Consider the following 23,690-nt stretch of genomic DNA (forward strand, 5'->3'; position numbering starts at 1 on the left):
TGGTAGGATTCTTGCGTTTGCCTTTCACCATCTCTTGATTTTTGGTGTTAGATGTTCTTAGTGATTCTAACCAGAGCTTGTCCTGTCCCTAACGCCCTGCAAGACCCCTGAGACTAGTGGGGCCTGTGCCTCCCAGCTGACTGCTCCCGGCTTAGAAACTCACAGGAGAGAAGATGGCAGCTCTCACTGAAGACTCCGGGTCAAGGCGGTCCCTGGAGGCAGGCCCTCCACTTGCAGGGAAGGGGAAGCTAAGGTCGCTGATCCACCTCTGTTACTTGGAAGCTGAGAGGATCCAGTCCCTGCTGCCCTGGGTCTCCCCTGCGACTCGTGGGGCCCGGGCCGAGCCTCCAGGGCAGCTGCTCCCGGCTTAGGAACTCACCGGAGAGAAGATGGCGGCTCTCACCGGAGACTCCGGGTCAAGGTGGTCCCTGGAGGCAGGCCCTCCACGGAGAGAAGGAAATGTGTATTTTAAAATAATACATCATAATACTGTTTTTTCAAAAATGAACATAAAGTTTTTTGTTTGTTTGTTTTGTTTTTAGTAGAGTTTAAAATCTTGGCTCTTACTGTTGTACGATCCCAAAATAAGAACAATTTTTAGACATTGGAGTTCATTGTGATAAGGATATACTTCAATGACCTTCACATCACCAAAGGATTTTACCATCGTAGCTAAGCTAAGATTTGACAGTTCTGCTGCTCCAAGGAGTGAATTGTAGGCATGATTTTTGGATACAGATTTCCTGCTATGGTCCAAGCTATTTGACTTGAATGAGTGTCTTCATTCTCAGCCCACAGAGAACAGGTTACATTCATTTAAGAAATGGTATGTATATTAAGATGGTCTATCCATAAAGTCATTCACCAACTGTTTCAATGAACAATGGTTCTGCTTGGAGGGTGGTACAGACATTAGGTGAGGGTAACAATCTGGTTCATTGACTGTGATGATTTTGAAAAGCATTCATCTCAGAGAAAGAGTAAGTATAAAGTCCTCTTCTTCAAAATTGATACAATAGTTAGAAACATCAAGCAAAGCATTCAGTCTCACACTTTGTTGTTCTCTTACAAGCCACCTCCCAAGTTAATTGTTTATGTTTCTTTTGGCTGTATAAATAATTTTGAAATATGTAAGCTGTGCTGAAAACCATAATATAGTATAAACAATCCTACTAATAGAGAGACTGAGATAGGAGAAGCATGACTTTAAGACCATTATGTGGTACACAGCAAGACACTGTCAGGTACAAACAAGTAGAAAGTATAGATGGATTGTAAAATATTGGACCTATCCTCTCATTACCAAATTAGAGAGATGATAGCCAACACATTTCCAATTCCTCATACTTTTGAATTTGAATTGATTAGGATATGTTGATAATATTAATTTTCATATTAAGACATATTAACAAAAAGTAATTGTTACTTCCTGTTATTTTTGTTGTTAGAGGTGGAATTAGGTTTGTGTGGGTTTGTTGCAAGATTATTTTCTTGTTTCTTCTAGGGTGTAGTTTTGCTCCTTATGTTGGTGTTTTCCATCTATTATCCTTTGTAGGGCTGGATTTGTGGAAAGATAATGTGTAAATTTGGTTTTGTCATGGAATATCTTGTTTTCTCCATCTATGGTAATTGAGAGTTTTGCTGGATATAGCGGCCTTACCTGGCAATTGTGTTCTCTTAGGGTCTTTATGACATCTGCCCAGGATCTTCGAGCTTTCATAGTCTCTGGTAGGAAGTCTGGTGTAATTCTGATACCTGTCTTTATATGTTACTTGACCTTTTTCCTGCTTTTAAAGTTCTTTCTTTGTTTAGTGCATTTGGTGTTTTGGTATTATGTAACAGGAGGAATTTCTTTTCTGGTCGAGTCTATTTGGAGTTCTGTAGGCTTCTTGTATGTTCATGGGCATCTCTTTTTTTAGGTTAGGGAAGTTTTCTTCTATAATTTTGTTGAAGACATTTATTGGCCCTTTAAGTTGGGAATCTTCACTCTCTTCTATATCTATTATCCTTAGGTTTGGTCTTCTCATTGTGTCCTGGAATTCCTGGACGTTTTGGGTTAGGAGCTTTTTGCTTTTTGCATTTTCTCTGACTATTGTGTCAATGTTTTCTATGGTATATTCTGCCCCTGAGATTCTCTCTTTTATCTCTTGTATTCTGTTGGTGATACTTGCATCTATGACTCCTAATCTCTTTCCTAGGTTTTGTATCTCCAGGATTGTCTCCCTTTCTGATTTCTTTATTGTTTCTATTTCCATTTTTAGATCCTGTATGGTTTTGTTCATTTCCCTTCACCTGTTTGATTGTGTTTTCCTGTAGTTCTTTAAGGGATTTTTGTGTTTCCTCTTTAAGGGCTTCTAGCTGTTTACCTATATTTTCGTGTATTTCTTTAAGGGAGTTATTTATGTCCTTCTTAATGTCCTCTATCATCATCATGAGAAATGATTTTGGATCCTAATCTTGCTTTTCCAGTGTGATGGTGTGTCCAGGAATTGCTATGGTGGGAGAATTGGGTCCTGATGAAGCCAATTAACCTTGGTTTCTGTTGCTTATTTTCTTACACTTGCCTCCTTTCATCTGGTTATCTCTAGTGCTACTTGCCCTGGCTAAATCTGACTGGTCCTGTTATTCCTATGATCCTGGTTGTGTTAGAACTCCTCAGAGTCAAGCTGTCTCTGTGATCCTGTGATCCTGGGCCTGTTTGAGAACCTGGGAGTAGAGCATCCTCTGGGTATTATGGGACTTGCTGCAGAGTTTGTGTTCAAGGTCTGCTCAGGGCACTGGCCCAGACAGACTGGAAGGAACCTGTGCCATTGGGCTGGTGGAGTTCCTGTGTGCCTGGGTCCAGCTGGTCTCAGTTACTCCCAGTGTTGGGAACAATGTGTCCTCCTCACCTCTGATCCTATGATCATGGGTGTGTTAGAGTGTCTGGGAGTGGAGCTTTCTCTGTGTTTTGTGGGACTAGCTGTGGAATTTGCACCCAAGGTCTGCTTAGAGCACCAACCCAGACAGACTGGAAGCCAATTAGATTGTTTTAAATATTAGTAAGATGGAGTAGGTATTTTGCTGGGTATTGCTTAGGTAGTTATGAAATGTGATCAGGACTAACACAATGTGGGTATGTTTTAAGGTGACTTTCTGGTCTCTGTGGGAATCTCTGACAGTGGTTTTGTTATGTTATGTCAAGGTGGAACTCTGTATTATAATTCCCTGTAAGTATAATTGTATTACTTGCTTCTTCTCCATATGTGCATGTGCTATTGATAACATCTGAAGACTCACATGTGATATGGGTTCTTTGAGTGTGATGGAGTCTTTTTCTTTTAGCTCTTGGTGGACTTGGGGAGTAGATACCAAGGTCATATCACCAAAGTGACACAAGCCACTGGCTTCCAAGTTTCACTTCTCAAGCCAGGAAGAAGAAAATGCAGGCAAGCAATAAGCAGAGGTAATGTAGCTTTGTCAAAAGACAGTGAGAGAGAAATGCTGAGATTGGGATTGGACTACAGGGAAGAAAAACCTCCATGTTGCACAGTCCAGTGGGCTCTCTTGGGCCTTAAGTGGGAACTGGATGGAGAATGAGGTAATCTTTACTGCAACTAGTCATTTTTGGGAGCATCCAACAAAGACCCACCTGAGTAAAGATGTACTTCACTCAGGATCCTTTACCCAACCAAATAGTTTACTCATTCATTGAGGGCAGATGTTATGTATTCCACAGGACTTGATTATGATCCATTATAGGCCCTGTCCTTACTGCCTGTGTCACTCCCATCTCTGTAAAAAAGTACTTATGCATTGTTACAGGTTTTTATTGAAGAGTTCTCAATTTAGGGGCATGTGGATTCACAGGTAAAAATCAATTCTACCAAATCTTACTGGGAATTACTGGTTAATTCTTTTCAATTGCTACAAGTATTTGTTGATTTTTATAGGCCAATATTAACCTAGGGAAATAGAATTTTTAAAAAAAGATCAAACTCGTAGGAGAAAGAAGTTTAAGGAGGTAGACACTAGATTCAATATGATGTGTGGCCAGATTTTTTTCTTTAAGTTAATGAATCTTTGAAGAACAAGTAAGAGAGAAAAAGACCATTCGAAAATATCTGTATGCATATAAGCATTATTTGCATGTGAACTGTGAAAAATGGACAAAATAATAATAAGCTACTAAACAAAAAGCAGAGGAAAGAGTAACAGCATGTACTTAGTTTTGTTTGATGACAAAATTATCGGTGTAAACTATAACAATGACTGAAAATGATACATACAAGTTAACAGAAAGATAATTATAAATGCGAAATTGAGCTAGGAACTTAGAGGGAAGCAGGCATCTAGAGAGGTGAAGCATCATTGGAGTAGGTGGTTTTCCTATGTGCCTACAGCTCGTTTTCCCAACAGCTCTAATGAGAGATGAGTTACAAAGTCAAAGGCATACATACGGTAAGAGGTAGGAGTAGACATGATCTGTAGAGCCTACACCCTATATCCATGGGGAACCCCTAGAAGAAAAAACCTGGAGAACCTTGCTATCTATGAACCTATTATCTATTGCAGTTGAGGGGGAGAGAGGTATCTTCTAAATATTTGCATCCAGATGTCTGCCCTCAGGTGGATTGGGAAATGTTACCTAGACTATTTAAGATGAGAATTTACTTCAAAATGTGGGTGTGTCAGGGACCAATAAGAACTGCTTTAACTAACTTTTGAGTTGTCCCCTGACCTCTACCTGTGCAATGTGCCACAGGCAACTCTATCACCCTGTTAAGATAAATCAAAGCACAACAAGAAGATACATCCGGTTGGCATAAATATCCCGTGAGTAAGCCCCTAACTATAACACAACATGCTAATATACTTCAGGAAATCTTAATGAATCTCAAAAGCAGGGCAGAGTAATCAATATATGCTTATGTGAATTTCCTGAGGAGATACAATTGTCCTACTCACCCCAGGAGGGGAACTAACAACACCTCAAAGTAATGATTTGAGAAGAGTCTGTCTTGGAAAAGCAATGAGTTTATTGGGCTTACATGTAGATTAAGGGTGATTTAAAGGCCACTATGGCATGGAGAGCCTATGCCAGCATGGATTACAACTCACAAAACCTGCATCCCTGGAGCTTCCTGCACAGCTGGATTGTAAGAGCCTATCCTCTTTCCAGCAGTGGTTTAGTTCAGGGAAGGCCCTTGTGAATTTTGTAAGCTAAAGCTCTCTGGGCCTAAGTTTGCCCCCTTTCTGAGTCTTAAGACAAGTGTGGTTTATACTTTTGTCAAAGAGTGAAGTTAGTCATTTACAGGATAACCGGTACAATGGAGGATAGCCATATTAAGGTAATTAAGCCAGTCTCAGACGGTATCGCGTGTTACGCTTGCTGATATCAAGGACTTAGAACAAGCCCCACAAAGTGGCATACACCTTTCATTCCAGCACTCAGGACGCAGAGACAGGCAGATCTTATGAGATGGGGGAGAGACTGGTCTAAAAGGCAGGTTCCAGGCCAGCCAGGGCTATGTATTGTGACAGTCTATCTCCAACAAACAAAACAATAACAAAACAATAACAAAATCTTTAGGACAAGTCCTAAAGTGTGTGGGTGCACGCTTGTAATCCTTGTACTGGGGAGGCTGAGGCAGGGGAACTTTGATTTTTAAAGCCAGTGAGATTATCATGACAAAAACAAAAATTCATGAAACAGCCTTAGGATGGATGTACACAGGGAGTGGAGTTGGTGTTTTCTGCTGATTGGAACAGAAAAGATGTCATTGTCCAGAATGAGTTTGCAGATACCTAGTCCCTCTCATTTCCAGCAGCATGGGCCTCTGTGCCAAGGACTGCTTCTACAGAAGGATTAGATTAAACAGTAATACAAGGAAGAGAATTGGGCCAGACCATACTTCTGTATGAAAATCTACCATCTTACACTAGTGGGCTCAGTCTTATTGTCAGTATCGAGCCTGTTGCCCAGATCAGCACAAAGGAAAGAGGATGAGGCTAGCAGAGAATCCTGGCTTCCAGTATCTAGGGCTCCCCTGTTTGGTTACCATCATCACATGGTCCTCACAGTGTCCTTCCCTCGCTACATCTCCAGTTGAGCCCCATGGCCTGCATCAAACCCAACCCAAATCTGAGCTGCTGAAGTCCCTGTTATTATGTAGTCCAGGGATCCCACAGATAGTGGGAGCCTGGTGTTTTGAGGGATGGCTGGCAGCTTGGCTCCTGCTGGTCCTGGCAGCTGTTATGGCTAGAGATTGCAGTGTGATGCAAAGGGAGCCATTTGACAGTGTTTGCACCTTATCATTTCCAAGGAATCTCTGCTCTTGAGACAATCAGTGCTCTCAGCTGTCTGTCAAGTTCATGTACTCTTTACTGTAAACATATCCAAGCACTGAGCAGAGGAAACTCACCACAAATGATATTATTTGTAGAGCTCAATTTCCCCATCTCTGGACCTTTTTGTTACTCTTTCGTACCCTGTCAGTTTGGAGACGTCGCTGGCCCTGTGGAACTGGCTCTTTAAAGCACTTTACACTTTTGCTTTGGAGCTACTGGGCAGCCTCTGTTTGATGAGTTCAATGTTTGTTGGTGAATAGGTCACTTCCTGTGGGTTATCAGCTTCCTGTCCTGGTCTAAGGTCAAAGATGCTACCTTCTGAGGACATCTTGCCCTATACCTGCATTTTGTCTGGCAAGGAGACTGCAGGGACACTCTGTGAACAAACACACCTGAGCAGATTAAGAAAGGTAGATTTCTTCATTACAAATTGTTACATAAAATACACTGTGTATGTAGTTTGGTGGAAGAGTGCTTACACAGCATAAGGATGGTCCAGGCCTTTACTTCTGCACTGCAAAATAGTACAGGATATATAGTAATGATAATAATAATAATAATAATAATAATAATAATAATAACAATAACAATAATAATAATATTTTATATAATGAGATATAATAAGATATAAAATAAGATATATATAGTGAAAAGTATATAAATATGATAAAACAAATATATCTAATCTTATTTTCCTGCTCTGATAATGACACCCTTATAATAACAGGAGCAAAAAATTGCATGCAAAGCTATGGTTTCTTTGTGCTTTCAATTTTAATAAAAGACCCTGTTTCAGGGAGGAAAAAAAAGGAACATAATAGAGGAAATTCTACTCCGGCGCCCCTGTGCACATGTACAAACACACGGAGTAGAGTGGTGGGAAGAGAGAGAAGTAGAGAGAGAAGAGAGGGAGAGTTAGCATCGAGGTACAGATATAATTTAATAGATATATGCAAATCTAGAGGCTGAACATGAAATGCTAAAATTGTGAAATATTCCTAGGCATCCTAAGTGACTTTTTTTGAGTGATGTGCTAGTTGGAGAACATGGGAACCAAGACTAAGCAGGGAAACCTGGAAGAAAGGAGTCTTAGTGTGACTGAGGAACAAGGCATTGTTCTCGTGGGGTCTGTTGCACTCCTGTTATTTTAAAGGAAGTCTTTTGACCCATTTGTCTCTTCTCTTCACCCAATCCTGCATGCCTTCTAAAGCACTGCCTTACCCCACTGTCCTTCTGAACTTTGGAACCCGTCAAGCTGTTGTTCTCAAGACATTTTCTTCTTTACACTGCAGGAGAGGGAGAGGCATTTCCCTTCTGCCTCAAGGCGTGAGAGTGCACAGAAGTGTCACAGTAGAGACCATACTTTCTCAGAATGCCAGATCCTGACGAAGAGGTGTACGTTCGTGTGATGCAGTAAATGTCTCTGTGTGATGATAAGATGTGGGGTCCTCCGAACTCTCTTCTGCCTGGCCTTCCAGAAGCATTGTACCCATTGATCCTCATTACAAATTCCAGAAGAATCGGCAGGTCATTAGAGTAGAATATGTCATTCTAGATTTTCTCTACCCTGGGTGGTGACTTGAATGAGAATGACCACCATAGGCTTATATGTTTGAATACTCAGTCTCCAGTTAGTGGAGTGTTTGGGAAGGATTAAGAGGTATGGTTTTGTTAGAGAGTTGTTTCACTAGGGGCAAGCTTTGATGTCTCAAAAGCCCATCCAGTTCCCAGTAAACACTCTGCCTCCTACTTGTGGAAAAGGATGTAAGTTCTCAGCTACTGCTCCAGCACCACACTTGGCTGCCTGATGTTCTGCTCCCTGCCATGATGGTCATAGACTCTAACCCTCAGGAACTATAAGCCCCCAGTAAGGCCTTTCTTCTGTAAGACGCCTTGGCCATGTGTCTCTTCACAGAAACAAAAAAGTTACTAAGACGCTTGGTTTCCACCTGTGTGAATATGCCTTGTACATAATAAATCTATCTTGTTTTGTTTATAATATTACATGTGAAAAGAGACGCCAAATAACTTTCTACCCGGCGTAGGGATTCCTGCAGATAAGCATTCAGCCTCAGGAAAAGGCTTTCTTTATTAAATACTATAGGGCATATGTGGCCCAGTCATGTGACTCAGTCATGGAAGGTCCTATCACCTTTGGCATTTGATAATCACATTATCATTAGGAAGAGTCAGGCAGAAACTACATAGATTTGTAATCAAAGCAATTAAAGAAATAACAACACAGGACTGTATCCAAGGCACACAGTTAGAAGTCGAGATGAACCGTTAGCATGAGTAAGATAGACTTATTGTCCTCATGGGGCCTGTTTACCAACACCCAGCCTGGTTTTTGTTCTGAATAACAGATTGATGATTGAACGTTTAGCAAGAAAGGGCACTAGGCCATTGTAATAGATCACTCTCCTCAGGCAAATTATCTACTAATTTTAGGTACACATTTACAATGAAGGGTTTAGATATAAATGCCCCCAGACACTGTTTAAGAGTATGCCGGTTTGGTTAATTTTCCTCATGCTATTCATCGGAATTGACTGGGAATACCATGGAGTAAATCAAATTCTGCAGGCTTGCTATTTTCTTTGAAATTTGAATGTGAAGTCTTAGTTGGTATTTAAACACTTATCACTTTATTACTACATTTTATCAATAACCCCATGGGGAATGTAGCATTTACTTCTATTACTTTTACATGTATTTGCTGGTGGTCCTAGGGATTAAGTCTAGTCCCTTGCACCTATTATATAAGCCGCAGACCTCCCCAGTCCTATTCCTTTTTTAAAGAAGGGGGTGGGTTGAAGCTTGGAGAGGTTTTGTACCTTGCTTTAGGTAACGTGGGCAGTACTGACAGCAATATGACGGTGTCCACATCTGAAGTTGCTGTTATCTCAAACTGCTCTGACAGGCAAAAACTCCATTCTTCATCACTTTAGGAGGCGATGACTCAATTGCTAGGGAGCCCATGATGATTATACACATCAGGACAGGCAAGACTCTGCTACAGTGACACCAGCCCATCAAATCTTAGCATCAGCACACATTTATTTCTCATTCGCCCTGTGTGTTCATCTTATACCAGCTAGGGACGCCCTTGGGACTTTGCTTTCCTAGTGCAGCCAAGACGATGCGCTTGTGCTCTATCATCCTGTGTCTTTCTCCACAGTGCTGGGATTATAGGTGTGTCCCACTGTATCTAGCTAGTGGCTAATGGTACATAGCATTAGCATGGGTGTTGCCTACTAGCCAGACCAGTACTCTCTTTTTTTCAAGACAGGGTTTCTCTGTGTAGACTCACTCTGTAGACCAAACTGGCCTCAAACTCACAGAATTCCACTGGTCTCTGCCTCGCAAGTGTTGGGATTAAAGGTATGCACCACCACTGCTCAGCAGACAAATGCCATCTCCGCATTCAGCTTTGAGATCCATCAAATATGCAGAAAAAATAATGTTTTGCTAGCTTTAATATTTTCAAGCAAATTACTTGTAGGATAAGGTCATTTTTTTTGTCCTATGTATAATTTTAAATTGTCAGAATGATATTTATTCCTTTGCGTGAGTTTTGTTTTAATGTTATAACAGGTCACGAAAAACCTCCTAGCTTAAAACAAGGCCCAGAACTTAGATATCAGTAGTGCTGCTTTTCTGCCTAAGCCCTCTGGAAAGAATTAGTTTCCCTGACTTTTTCCATTTCTGTGGCCCTCTTCTCTCTTCTCTGCCTCCACCCTTCACAGTTGCCCATCCTCGCTCCGACCCCCTGCTGATCTCCCCAGATGCCTGCTGGGACAACATCTGACCTCTTACCAAACCAAAGCCAATTTTCCTGCCTCCACACTCACAACAGAATTACCTCTTCAAAATCCCGTTTCCCAACACAGGACAGCATCGTTTCAGCTTCCCCAGATTAGGATATGGGCTTTTTTTTTTAATGGAGAAAAATATTATTCACTCGTTAAATTTTTTTAAAAAAGATTTGTGATAAGTAACACTTTACTCTTAAAATAATCATTGTGTAAAGTCCATAGAGGCACTGCAAAGAGCAAACACAGACAAAAGAGCAAAATACCAAATGTTAACTATAAAAGTCACAGTAGACACATCACAATGCTATTGTTGTGCGGTTTTGGTCCCCATGGACTGAGAGAGCTGATTTCTTTCTCCTCCTCCTTTTGGAAGGGATACCTGCTTGCTGGTTGATCCAAGTTCAGTCCGTCATGACTCTGGCATTGGGTATACTGACATTTACCAATCCTTTTGCTGATCTGGGGGCCTTCCTTGATGATTCCAGCTTCCTCCAGGTTGCTGTGCTGGGTTTCTTCTGGGTCATTCCCCATTCCACCATTCTTCCCCGGCCTTTGCCCTCCATGTGTAGCAAAGGCTGCATAGACATGAGGGGCCTGTTGAAGAAGCTGAAGGTACTGCCTCAGAACTTGTAGGTTGTCAAGATTGGAAGGGGTGGGCACTTGACTGTGGGTTATTCTCTCTGTCTCTCTGTCTCTGTCTCTTTCTTTCTCACTCTTACTTATCAGACACTCCCTCGTTGTGGCTATCCAAGTCTGGCGTCATCTAGTCTTGCCTTAAGACCAAGGAACATGGAGTCAGACTCCAGCATATACTAGCAGCTAGTGAAACAAAGCTGTGGAGGAGGCTACCTGTTTATCCAAACTTCCCTGGTAGGGATGTGTGCGCTTGCGGTTGTTCTCCACCAGAGGAGGGAGTTAGACTGGCTCTTGCCCCATTGACCTAATGAAGCTCTTCTGTGTTCCAGGAAGGGAGGCCCCCTAAGGGGACTATGTGCATAGAATGCCTTCCTTTTGTTCTAACTTACCTATTGTTAGTTGACATAAATTATTTGTAATTGCTTATTGGATATAGTATTATGATTGGCTACAATTAGTTAATAATCAAAGCAGAGTAATTAGCATTTTCAATCTCCTCTGACAATGATTTTATGTTAGGTGCCTTCAGTCTTCCTCTTTTAGCTACTTGTAGATTGTTGTTATATGCGGTAGATTGTAGTTGCTCTACTGTGCTGTAGACCACCCAAACAACTTTTCTTCTTCTAACTGTAGTTTATAGAAGAGAATACGAAAAAAAAAATCCCCAAAGCACACCTGAAGAAAAGACAGTATCATCAAGAAATAATGTTAAATAACAACAATTAGATATTCACGTGTAGAGAACTAAATTAGACCTGTATCTATTACCTTATACCAAAAAGAGAAACCAAACCAAAGGAGCCCTTCCAAATGGATCAACAACTTCTGTGTGAAACCTGGAACATTAAAATTGCTACAAGAAAAATAAGTAGAGTCCCCTTAGGAATATGTGTAAGAAAGGATGCTCTCAACAGGACTCCATTTGCCCAAGAATTAGGTCAACAATTGACAAATGGGACATGACATTAATAAGCAAGGAAACATCCAATTAAGAGGAAGCCTTTTCTAGAGAGGTAACATCTGATAGACAATATCCTGAATATATAAAATGCTCAGAAAACAAAGTCAAGGAAACAAATAATTCAATTAAAAATAGTCTATCAATCTGAACAGAGTTCTTTTAAAAAGAGATAAAAATAACTGAGAAATATTTTTAAACTAGTAGTCATCTTTAGGAATTCCTGAAATGTTTCAGGGTGGTGGTGGTGCACATCTTTAGTTCCAGTGCTTGGGAGGCAGAGGCAGGCAGATCTCTGTGAGTGTGAGGCCAGCCTGGTTTACAGAGTGAGTTTCAGGACAGCCAGGGCTACCAGAGCAACTCTGTTTCAAAACAACAACAACAACAACAACACAGTAACAAAACAAAACAAAACAAAACAAATACAACACAAAAATGAGAGAAATGCAAATTTAAACAACTTGTTTCTGACAGAATGGCTGGGGTCAAGAAAATAACCAGTCACAAATGCTGGTGAGAACATAGGGGAAGGGGAGCCCTTCGTTCATTGTTACTGAGATTGCAAACTGTGGTAGCCACCGTGAACTTTTTGCAGACATTTTAATACTTTCAAACTGTATTCAACTTTATTTTAGGTACAGTATTTTAGGCAATCATTGACAGTATACACGAACTTCGGATTGTCCTTGGATGAATGACGACCCAAATCAGAAAGCCACTGTAAAAGTCCGAGAAGATTTCATTTGATTCTGTGAACAGGGAAAGGGCTTTCTGGCTGTACTTTGACAACTTTTCACAAGTCAACACTGACTTTCAGGAAATGAAATAAAAACGGCAGAATGATAGGTGTAGAGACGCAATGCAATCGCAGAGGAAGGATCGCTGCTCTTCTGGGTATGCCATCTGAGTGACATCACCAAAAATCCAGCTTTTTTGGTGTGCTGGCAAAGCTAATTGTAAGGAGTCGGGTTCAGAAGATCTCCAAGTTGATTGGGGGTTTGTTTTTGATAGAGTGGGAGGAGGACATAGAAATACATTTTCAGTTTTCTCACCTCCCAGGTGGCTTTGTGCCAAAGTGGCTCAATGGCTGAACATCCTGAGTTCCAAGAGGAATCTTTCAAAATTAGCCAGAAAAGATGTTTTCCCCACATCAAACCAACTTGAGATAAGTTTTGTTAGGTGAAACATGGACCTTCCCACACAAAACAATGAGGTGCTTCAGATGCTAACAGCGCAGCTTAAAATAAGTAAAACACAATTCTGTACTTTTGTAAAACTTAATAAAACCAGCATTTAAATTATACAGTTACTGAAAGTACAGTTATTATAGACAAACCCACTTTGCTAGGGCCTCCGGTCTTTCAGCCTTCTGCGTCTAGTCTGCTTTGGCATCTTCATTTGCTAGAGAGTTGCCACCATCAACAGATACCTGCATCTGTTTTTCCCTTTTGCCCTTTGCGTACTGTCTCACTATGGTTTCTAGTGCTCTGACAAAGCCCATGACCAAAGCAAGCTGGGGAGGAAAGGGTTAACTTGGTGTGTGCCACCGAATCCTGCCAAGAATATTTTCCTCACTGACTGCGCGTTGGAATATTACTTGGTCTCGGCTAAATAAAACATAATTGCACACCTGGTGGTGAAGAGCTTTTAATCCCAGCTACGAGGGAGGGAGGGAGGCAGGCAGGAGGATTCCAAATTCAAGTCCTGTTTAGACTGCAGGAAAAACTTCAAGGCCTTTACCAGACAATTTTACAATACTCTGTTTCAAAATGAGGGCTAGGGAGTGCGAGGCAGTAGTACAAGGCTCGCAGAGCGAGTGTGAGACCCAAATCCCATAAGGAACCAGGGCCTAAACCTGGGTGAACTTCGAGGAGGATCGAGGGAACCGGGAGCTGTCCTATTAGCCTCCTCTGAGGAGTCCTGGCTCCCCAGGGCACAGTGTACTCCAAGAAGTGGGGTGGAGCCTCACAGGTATACTTTCGTCTACTTAATAACTTTCCTAGTGCTTATTAGAGGTGTCTTCACTCTTTCTCCTAGGATGTTTTCTAAACCAAGATCACCTACGATCTGATCTCTCACGTGCTGTTTAGGTGTAATGTTACAGGGCATGGTGACTTACAGTGCAGATATATTACCCCTTGTCCTCCAGGTGTGGGAGCAGATAAGCTGAATGTGCGGTCTCGATGAAATCCCCTAAAAAAGAGTATTGTTCAGTGCTTACAGGAAAGGCTTTCTGCTTGAGGGAAGGCACACGCAAATCAAACAAATGTAAACATGAGTCTGAAACCATTCATCTCTGAAAAGAAAATAAAAGCTGATATTTTCTTTTCTCCCAAGCAGCGCTACTCCTGCGGCCTTTACCAAAGTCCCACCCCCATCCTTAGTGGTTTGCTGTAGTCACTCACACACAGATTGATTATGGCCAAGGGCAGAGTTCCACACCAAATGTTCTTAACTGGCCTGTTTTTACTTTTTGGGGTATGGAGAAAAAGAAATGTCAGTTATCTAATAACGGAAGGAAAAAGAAGTTGGCCCCCGCCACGCATTGGAGCTGGAGGGTTCAGATTGCCTTTGATTCAGGCAACAGATGCAGTCTCCATGTAGAGTCTGAGGGGTCCTGTGTCTCAGTGGCAATGCTCAGGGCAACTTCCATAAATTTGGAAATGACATGGTTGTCCAGGCTGCCTTCGAACTCCTGGGCTCGATGGATCCCCCTGCCTCAGCGTCTCCAGAAGCTGGATGGGTAGAGATTTCCAGAGACATTGTTCTCGGTGCTGTTCAGGAAAACACACAAATTACTCTTCTTGCTTTCTATAATAGTCCTGCTTATTGCTTTTCTTCATTCCTGTTGGTTAGCATCCCTTGCTCTGTAGCAGCTATTAACCAAGGCAACCAACATTTAGACATTGGCTTGTGTTAGCCAAGATCATATGGAGAGCTTTTTAGACTACAGATGGCTGGGTCTTCACCCTAGAGTTTAGAATCTGAGATGTTTGAGTGGGCCTGCAAATGCTCCAACCTGGGGATCACCTGGGGTGCCCTTGTGATAATCCTGATGCCCATGTTCACTTGAGACTAATCAAACAGGCAGTTTGGAGGTGAGGTATGTATCAGTTTCTTAGGCTGTTATAGCCCAGTATCACAAACAAGGTGGCTTATATCAATAGGATGTATTTTCCGCATACCGTAATGCCAGAAGTCTTTTGTTTTTTTCATTTTGTTTTTTTTTTTTTTTTTTTTTTTTTTTTTTTTTTTTTTTTTTTTTTTTTTTTTTTTTTTTGGTTTTTCAAGACAGGGTTTCTCTGTGTAGCCTTGGCTGTCCTGGAACTCACTCTGTAGACCAGGCTGGCCTCGAACTCAGAAATCCGCCTGCCTCTGCCTCCCAAGTGCTGGGATTAAAGGTGTGCGCCACCACCGCCCGGCTCTCATTTTGTTTTTTGACACAGGCTTTCTCTGTGTAGCTCTGGCTGTCCTAGAACTCACACTGTAGACAAGGATCTCCTGGAACACAGATCTCTGGCTCTCAAGTGCTAGGATTAAGGGCATAGGCCACCACTGCCCAGAATAGCCATCTCATTCCCATCTCTACCTCCACAGGGCCCTCCTGACAATTTGATGCCATGTCTGTCTATTTTTAAGGACATTGAATTGAATTTATCTCCTCTTCTTTCACTAAGCCTTCCTCTTTATTTCTCGGTTCACCTGAATTTTTTTCCAGGTAATGTCTCATTCTGCAGAGCCAGGTGTTCACGGCCAGGGACAGTAAGGAAAAGTATTCAAACTGCACCTCCTTAGTGGCAAGATTCCTGTGCTGCCCAGCTTCCGCGAAGAATCTGGCACAGAATACTGAACGGACAAAGCCCTGGGTGCTCTGTGATTTCAGTCTGCCCAGCAGACAGAAACGCACGCCTCCATCCCATCTTAAAAGCTTGTTAAACCTAAGTGCAGATCCCAGGACTTTAAAGTGTTTATCTGTGAGTCTCACTCAGCCCTAAATTAAAGACCTTGTCCTCAAGCAACTGGAGATACTGAAGGTATTTCTTTGTAGGAAGACCCAATTTTTGTTCCCCAGGGCTTTTTTATAGGGAACATACCTATAAAGAGTCCAGATTATACACTTCAGAAAGCTTTCAATGATAAGAAACAATGTTTTTGAACTTCCCATTATGAACTAGAAATAATATTTTCACTGAAACAAAAATGCTAAATTACTAAAGTACCTCCCTGGGGTTTTTGCATCTTGTGGAGTATAAATGACTGTTTTCCGTGAATGAAGACCACAGAGGTGTCTCTTTAAAACGTCTGTAATGCAAAGCAGGAGGCAGAATGCCTGTTGTCTGTCTAGACTTGGAGTTAGAGAGATTTTGTTCATGAGGTGGTGTGTGTGTGTGTTGGGGGGGGGGATGACAAACAGACAACAGGACTAAGACAAATGTGGTCGTGGACAGAACTTTGTAATCTACATTATCAGTGAGAATTCACAGAATGAGTGAGATTCATTTTGAACATGGTGGCTTTGGAAGCAAACAGCCAGAATTGTCTGGTGGGTGTATTCTGCTATACCTATATTGGGTATTGGGGTTAGTGTCATTGGTGGGGTTCTATGGCTGGTTTGTGACCCCTGTAGTAGAGTTGCATGTAGGAAGATGTGTGATTATCTTAGAATTAGGAGCACTTGATTCTGTTCTCAACTGTAAATGACTTTGGAGTTTCCTGTAGTTTTGATTGTGCTGACAGATAAGTTACTAGTGTAATTAATAGTATCTGATTTTGTGTGCTGGGCTTGCATTGTTCTTTTAAAAAATGAAGCTGAGATTCGGGCACTTGTCTAGACTTCTTTGGAAGAACTTTTCCATTAGTGTAGTTCTGGTTTTGATAAACATTATGGTAGGAATTTCTTACAGAAATCAGGAATTATCATTACTTAGCAAAATGCTAAGTGGTTTTTCAGCACTTATGATGATCTTGAGATCTTTATAATTACATGCTCAACAATTCTAATAGTTTCTAGTCTTCTTTTTAAACTAGTGTCAGTGATAGCTTCTCACCATGGCAGGGTCTCGGTCTTCCCTTCAAGTGTCTTCTCTGCTAATGAAGTGCTGAGAGACATTGTCTGCCTATTTCTGTGTATGCTCTCTCTCTCTCTCTCTCTCTCTCTCTCTCTCTCTCTCTCTGTGTGTGTGTGTGTGTGTGTGTGTGTGTTGGTATATTCACATGCATGTGGAATGCAGAGGACAGTCTCAGGTGTTCATCAGGCATTATCTACCTCTTTTTATTTTTGAGACAGGATCTCTCACTGGCCAGAGTTCGCCAAGTAAGCTACACTAGCTGGCCAGCAAGCCTGAGGGTGTCTTGCTGTCTCTGCCTCTTCATCACTGGGATTACAAGCTTGTGTTACCATGTGTGGCTTACTTCTGGAGGTCTAGAAATCAGACTCCGGTTCTTAGAGTAGCAAGACAAGTACTGTGAAGACTGAGCCGTATGGCTGCAGCTGTGTTTTCCTTTTCTCCAGTCTTTGTGTCAGGGAAGAGGTGCTTCGGGACTGACCTGTCTTCCTTTGTTCTCTGCCCCTGCCCAGCTCTTCTTTGAAGATCTTCAGCTCAGTACGAATGAGGCATACAGACTCCTGAGGTCTAATTCTGAGGAGGGCAAAAGGTGAGAGAGTAGTTTCCTAACTGCAGAAGAAACTCATATTTATGGAGAATCAGGAGATGCAAAGGAATTTCATATTAAGTCTTTTAAATACTTATCATTGTCCCTGATAGAGATGAGCGAGCAAGCAGGCAAGTCTATGATGATCCAGGCATACAGATTTCATTTGTCCTTTTGAAATATTTCTTTGATTTGCTCTCAGTGTTTACATATAGCTTTTCTCTGAGACTCAGTTTCCACCAGTGTGTGAGATCGGATCCAGGGTGTTGCATACTGCAGGCAAGAGGACTACCACTAAGCTAATACCCCAGGTCAAAATACTTAAAAAAAAAAAAAAAAAAAGCAACATGCATAACATAAAGCTTACTATGTTAACTATTTTAAACTTACAGTTCAGTAAGCAAACTCACACTCCAGTGAAGTGACAGGGCTCTTTCTCCAGAGTGTGTCATGTCTCACTAAAACTGTGTATGTTAATCAGCAGCTGCCAATTTCCCTGGTAGCTACTGCGCTATGTATCTTTCTGACTTTAAATATTGCAAGTACCACATATAAGAGAAACCATACAACACTTGTCTTTGTGGGTTTGACTTATTTAATTGTGGTGCTGGGAATTAAATTCAGGCCTTAAACATGCCAGGCAAGCCCTCTACTATGTAGCCACACCCAGCCCATTCTTTAACTAAGTTTAACATCCTCAAGACATATCCTTGTTGTAAAAAGTGTCAGAGTACCATGTTTTTTTTTTTTTTTGAGCATGAACAGTGTTTGTTATTTTGCAATTATAATATAATTACATTTCCCCTTTCCTTTCCTCCCTCCAAACCCTCTCATATACTCCTCCTTTTTCTCTTTCAAATTAATGACATCCTTTTCACTAATTGTCATTGCATATGATAACATATGTTCCTAAGTGTAACCTACTAACAGCATTTCATTATATATAAAACCAAATTTTATTTATTCATTAATTTGTTGATGGCCCTTTGGGTTTCTAGCTCTTGGCTGTGATGGCAAAACTGCTATGAACATGAACATCTTTTCACGTCCCTACTTTTAATTCTTTAGGGCTATAAACCCAAAAGTATACCATGGATCACTGGGCAGTTTTCATTTAAGTTTTTAGAATTTATTATTAATACTCTGTGTGTGTATATGTGTGTGTGTGCGCACACGTGTGTGTGTGTGTAGTATGTGTGTGTGCGCGCACACTTGTGTGTGTGTGTGTGTGTGTGTGTGTGTGTAAAACATGTAAGCACTTGTATGCCATGGTATAGACACATAGATCCTAATACATCTTTGTGGAGTTGATTCTCTCCATTCTTCTTTATTTGGATTCTGAGGATCAAACTCAGGTCATGAGGTTGGGCAGCAAGAACTTTTACTTGCTAAGCAGTCTCCGTGGCCCAGAATGTTTGAATTTTAAATATGAGCTAATGGCTGCATCTTTAATGCTTATTTTTCCTTAGCACAGCACACAAAGGGAAATTAAAGACAAATTTTATCGATCAGATTTGTTCTTTGGCAATTTCAGTGAATTCTGTTACTCTTACCTCCAACATTGTTTTAAACAGTGCATTTCTTATATCCTAATGTCCCCATTTCTCCTGGTGCCGACATTATCTCTTACTTTGCTAAGTTTGAGAACACAACACCATTCTGGACTCTTTGCAACTCATTCCCCGCTTTTGGTTTGCCATATACCATTGTTGTTTATTAGGTTCCTTTCATTAATCTGTGAAGAACTCAGCTGAGCTCTGACCACCATAGACCACTTCAACGGCTTAGTGACGTAGTTTGTAAATGTAGATTGTTCCCTCACCAACTTTCTAAAATTATTGTCAGAATGATTTTCTTAAAACATCAAGGGAAAAAATATTTATTTTAAAAGTTTCCATATGAGTATATATTGTGTAAGCATCTGACAAGCACATTTCTGACCATTTACCTTTGTTTTTCTTGTTGCTCCCAACTCCACTCCTATCTGTTCCCTTAGGCATGCACACACTCATGCACGCATGTGTGTGTGTGTGTGTGTGTGTGTGTGTGTATGTGTGTGATTTTATGTATCTATTAAAATCTAGGAACAACAAATGCAAGAAAACAAACGCCATTTGCCTTTCCGAGACATTCTCTCCGAATCTCTAGTTGTAGCCATTTTCCTGCAAACAAGTTACTTTCATCTTTCCTAAAGGCTGAAGATGTTCCACTGTAAAATAACAAATCTGTGGTAACTTTTTAGTCCATAGAATACACAGTGTCTTTATTTCAGGATTCTTGCCTGCCTTCAGAGGTGGCACTGGTATTTTATGTTGGCATTTTTCTTCATTCCATAGATCCCAACCTTTTCCAAGCAGATTTCTGCATTTTTTATTCATGCACCTAATCCCCAAGCTGAACCATTTTCCATCAGGTTCCACAACAGTATATGGTCTCCATTGATTTCTTCCAGGTATTGGTTTTGCTTCCTCTATCCACATACACAGCTCTTGAGGACAGAGTCTTTGACCTACAAGTTCTAAAGATTCTGCGAAGTTTCTAGAGGGGCAATTCATGAGAAAAAGACTCAGTAACTTGAGTCCACAAATTTCAAAATGTGGAAAAAGAATTTTATCAATACCATAGGAAGAAACTGCTTTTACCTAGGAAGAAAGCTTTCATGGTATTTGTCAAATACCAGGACAGCAAGGGCACAGCCAATTATCACAGTTCCTTATGGATTCTTTTACATGGCCGTGTGCACACTTAGACCATCGAATATTTAAGATGAAATGCTATCCAGGTGAGTCTGTTTCTCATCTTACGTAATTCTCAAAGTATGTGAAGCATTCTGGAGTGTCCCTGCTCCTCTGAGGGCCCCATTGCTCTCTACATTGAAACACAGTGCTCTGTGCTACAGGAAGGGCTCTTGTTCTGCCTGAATTTGGGAGTTATTTTCAAAGTAAGCTTTTAAGTCAGGTTAGTACACAGAAAATGTCCCCCTTGAGCAGACGTTAAGGAGGACAGTTTTACACGTTTTAATAGTTTCACAAATGGATAACTTGATACTAAGTTGGGAATAGAAATCACTCTGCTGTAGGCAGATGTGACATTTGGAAAGTGAGCTACAGAATTGGGCATGGCAAACGATTAGGTATGGGCTTAGAGCTGCGGTATTGATGGATACATGTTAAAGACAGTCCCAGAAGGTCAGAGCAATGAAAGCTATAGGAACTGAAACTGTAAGGAGATGGAGAGCAGAGCAAAGACAGGAGAATAAGAGAGGGGAGGAGAGGAGAGGGGAGGGGAGGGAAGGAGAAGGAAGGGAGGGATGGGAGAAGAAGAGAGTAGAGGAGAGGAAAAGAGAGGAGAGGAGAGGAGAGGAGAGGAGAGATTCTTTGAAGAAATATTGCAATAATGTTAAAGGCCATAGTGATATTGTGAAATTTTAAAAATATGTATATTAATTAAAGGCTGCTAGGGTTTTGAGTTATAAATAATAAATAACAAATGTATACAGCCAGATTACCTCCTATTCATAGACACAGAGTTAACTTTTCAACAAGTATATACCAAGTTTGAGATCAGTGAGACCAAGTGCTGCCTGTATCCGGTTCTCTTCACATTCCCTGTCTTAGGGACTCCTGCAGATCCTCAGGAATTTTATTTCAAGCTATATTCTCTTAATTCCCACTAGTGGAATGCATCTGAGAATGATAGCAATGAATATTTGAGGATGCCTGCTATAATGTGCCATGGACCCTCTATTGCAATGACAAAAATGAAAACATAAAATGTTGACTGCTGTACTACTGTGTAGTTAGCACTGCCGCAGCACTGTCGCCCCAGGATGCTCTGAATAAACCATTGTTGTGGCTTCCCTGACAGACAGCTTGTCGGGAAATGATCAGTATTGGCCATGATTTCGGGCTAATTTCATGGATGTTTTCCAGTTTCCGTGATCTTCCGTTCCCATTTTCCAAACAAAAGTGCTTCTGAAAATTTCTGTTTAACATCTTTCACTTTGAATAAAGTGAACACAAAACATTCCCCTCGCAGCTGGTCTTGGTGAAATTACTTCTCTGGAGGTTCCCAGCAGATGAGGGGGTCTTGTTAGAGAGGCACCAGGCAGAAGGTCTCATTCTGTATCAAAACCCATGGTGAGACCTGCAACCTGAGCTCCGTCGCTCAACGCCCTCTCCACCTACGCACACACACACACACACACACACACACACACACACACACACACACACATACACACACTCTAAATGAACACAGATGGCTGGCACACAGACGAGGCATCGAGGAAAACAGCCGCAGGCCTCTCTGGTTGCTGTCATTTTGAGACACAAACAGAGCAGCTTCAAGATGCTTGTGTCTCTGAATCTGAGATCAATCTGGAGTGGCCATTGAGACACACAGAGGAGTTGTCAGAAAGATATTCAGATCCTGATTCAACTAAAATCACACATTTCTTTAACTGACAAGTTTACTCTTGTTTTTAGTGGAAGCTATGCTATGATACTATGATAGAATCCACATCCAGTCCTAATGGATAACTTGGTTTGCCTGTTTTGTTTTTTTTTTTCCTGCAGAGTTGATCTGCATCAACATATCTATTTGCTTCTCTGTGTGAAATAGATTAACTTTTAAATGTAATGGAAAAGAGGATAAAAAACAAATTTCACAAATGTTGAAAACCAACTAAAATCTTTAGACCTACCTTCCAATCAAACAGAACATATGCCTTCTGTTGTTTATTTTTATATAGAACATGCAAACAATTACCTGGATATGGAAAGCATAATTATGGAGAGGTTGATATCTGAAAGGTTATTATTGATTTATAGACTTCTTTAGTTTAATAGAAGACAGATTTAGGAATAAGAATAATATGTTTTCTGCAGGAACAATAAATGTCTCAGTGAGGAAATGTAAAATCTCATTGTATGCCTCAAATTGCAGTGATTAAATTTCAAGGGTAATTTTTGTTAAGTATGAATTCCTCAGTTTCCCTTCACGATTTCCAGTTTTCAGTATGCAGAATAAATATTGTATAAACATGTTTACTTATTCAAGCAAAAGGTTTAGTGTAACTTACACCATTCATGTGTGTACGGTTTTCCTGTTTTTGTTTTGTTTTGTTTTACAGACAACAACCTTTACCTTTAACAAGCTTACTGAGTTTTGAACAATGTGATCATGCTTAATATAAACATGTAGAGGTATAAAAGTTTAACCCTTGATGGCACCATCTTTCTGTGCATTGGATTCATATGTATATTAAGCTATTGATGCAATGCCAGTATATGGGAGAAATTTACTTTCAAAATTTAGGGATTACATGGCATTAATAGCCAGAGTAAAACAACAACAACAACAAAATCAAATTTTCTTTTTTTAGGAAAACCTTTAATTGACTCATTCACAAAAGACATAATTGTATCTTATCTAGAATTTTAAATTAAATAAAAGCTTCAAAATTTGTGGCTTTTATACAAAGTTGGCCCAGGGCCAAGAATCCAAAAGCTAAATGGTTTCAGAAAGGAAATGCAAAACAAAACAAAACAAAACAAAAAAACAAACAAACAAAAAACCCAATTAACATAATCCATGCCTAGATTGAGGCATGTATTTAATAACACACCTGAGCCTGTACATTCTGTAATATATTGTATTTGTTATTTCTTTAAATTTATCTTTCAGGTGTATAAACATTTTGAAAATAATAGCTGAAGATTTCAGCTTCTGGAAAGGATGGAGCCAGAAAGACAGGATTCAATATCCCACCTTGCGCATCTGAGAGATGAGAAGCAAAGAAAGCGAGTCCTATGATTACAGCAGCTTAATGGCCAGAGTGTGTCAGGGCCGAACGTGTAGAGGTGCAGCCTAACATCGTGGTCCAGCTGAGAGAGGCAGAGTTGGCGTTATGGAGCACAAGAGACTTAGGATTTGATGGACAGGGTTTTGGAAACCAAACTTTACTAGGGAGAGAGAGAGAAAGAGAAAGAGACAGAAACAGACAAAGAGAGAGACAGAGAGAAAGAGAGACAGACGCACACAGAGACACAGACACAGAGACAGAGACACAGAGAGATAGAGATGCATAGGGAAACACACACACACAGAGAAACACTCAGAAAGAGAGAAAAAGCAAGGAAGAAATAGAATATGAGAAAGAAAAAAGAAAAGGCAAAATCAAGAGAGAGAGAGTGATGTTTCTCATAAGTACTAAATGTATTCTAAATAAATATTTATCTACTTTCCAATTCTGTATCAAGTATGTAATCTGTTTCCTATATTTAAGAAGTAGG

At 40.7% G+C, this 23,690-nt stretch overlaps 1 long non-coding RNA gene across 1 annotated transcript in view; it reads left to right on the forward strand.

The window, feature by feature from the left end:
- The window catches only part of LOC116097988, a 46,637-nt gene extending 23,187 nt beyond the window's left edge, over positions 1-23,450 (forward strand). The window contains exons 2-3 of the long non-coding RNA XR_004121643.1: positions 17,321-17,397; positions 23,083-23,450. This is a non-coding gene — a long non-coding RNA (uncharacterized LOC116097988). The remainder of the gene's footprint in view (positions 1-17,320; positions 17,398-23,082) is intronic.
- The last annotated feature ends 240 nt before the right edge of the window (positions 23,451-23,690 follow it).

This window comes from Mastomys coucha, unplaced genomic scaffold, assembly GCF_008632895.1.
Source record: "Mastomys coucha isolate ucsf_1 unplaced genomic scaffold, UCSF_Mcou_1 pScaffold20, whole genome shotgun sequence".
In the NCBI taxonomy this organism is placed as follows: domain Eukaryota; kingdom Metazoa; phylum Chordata; class Mammalia; order Rodentia; family Muridae; genus Mastomys; species Mastomys coucha.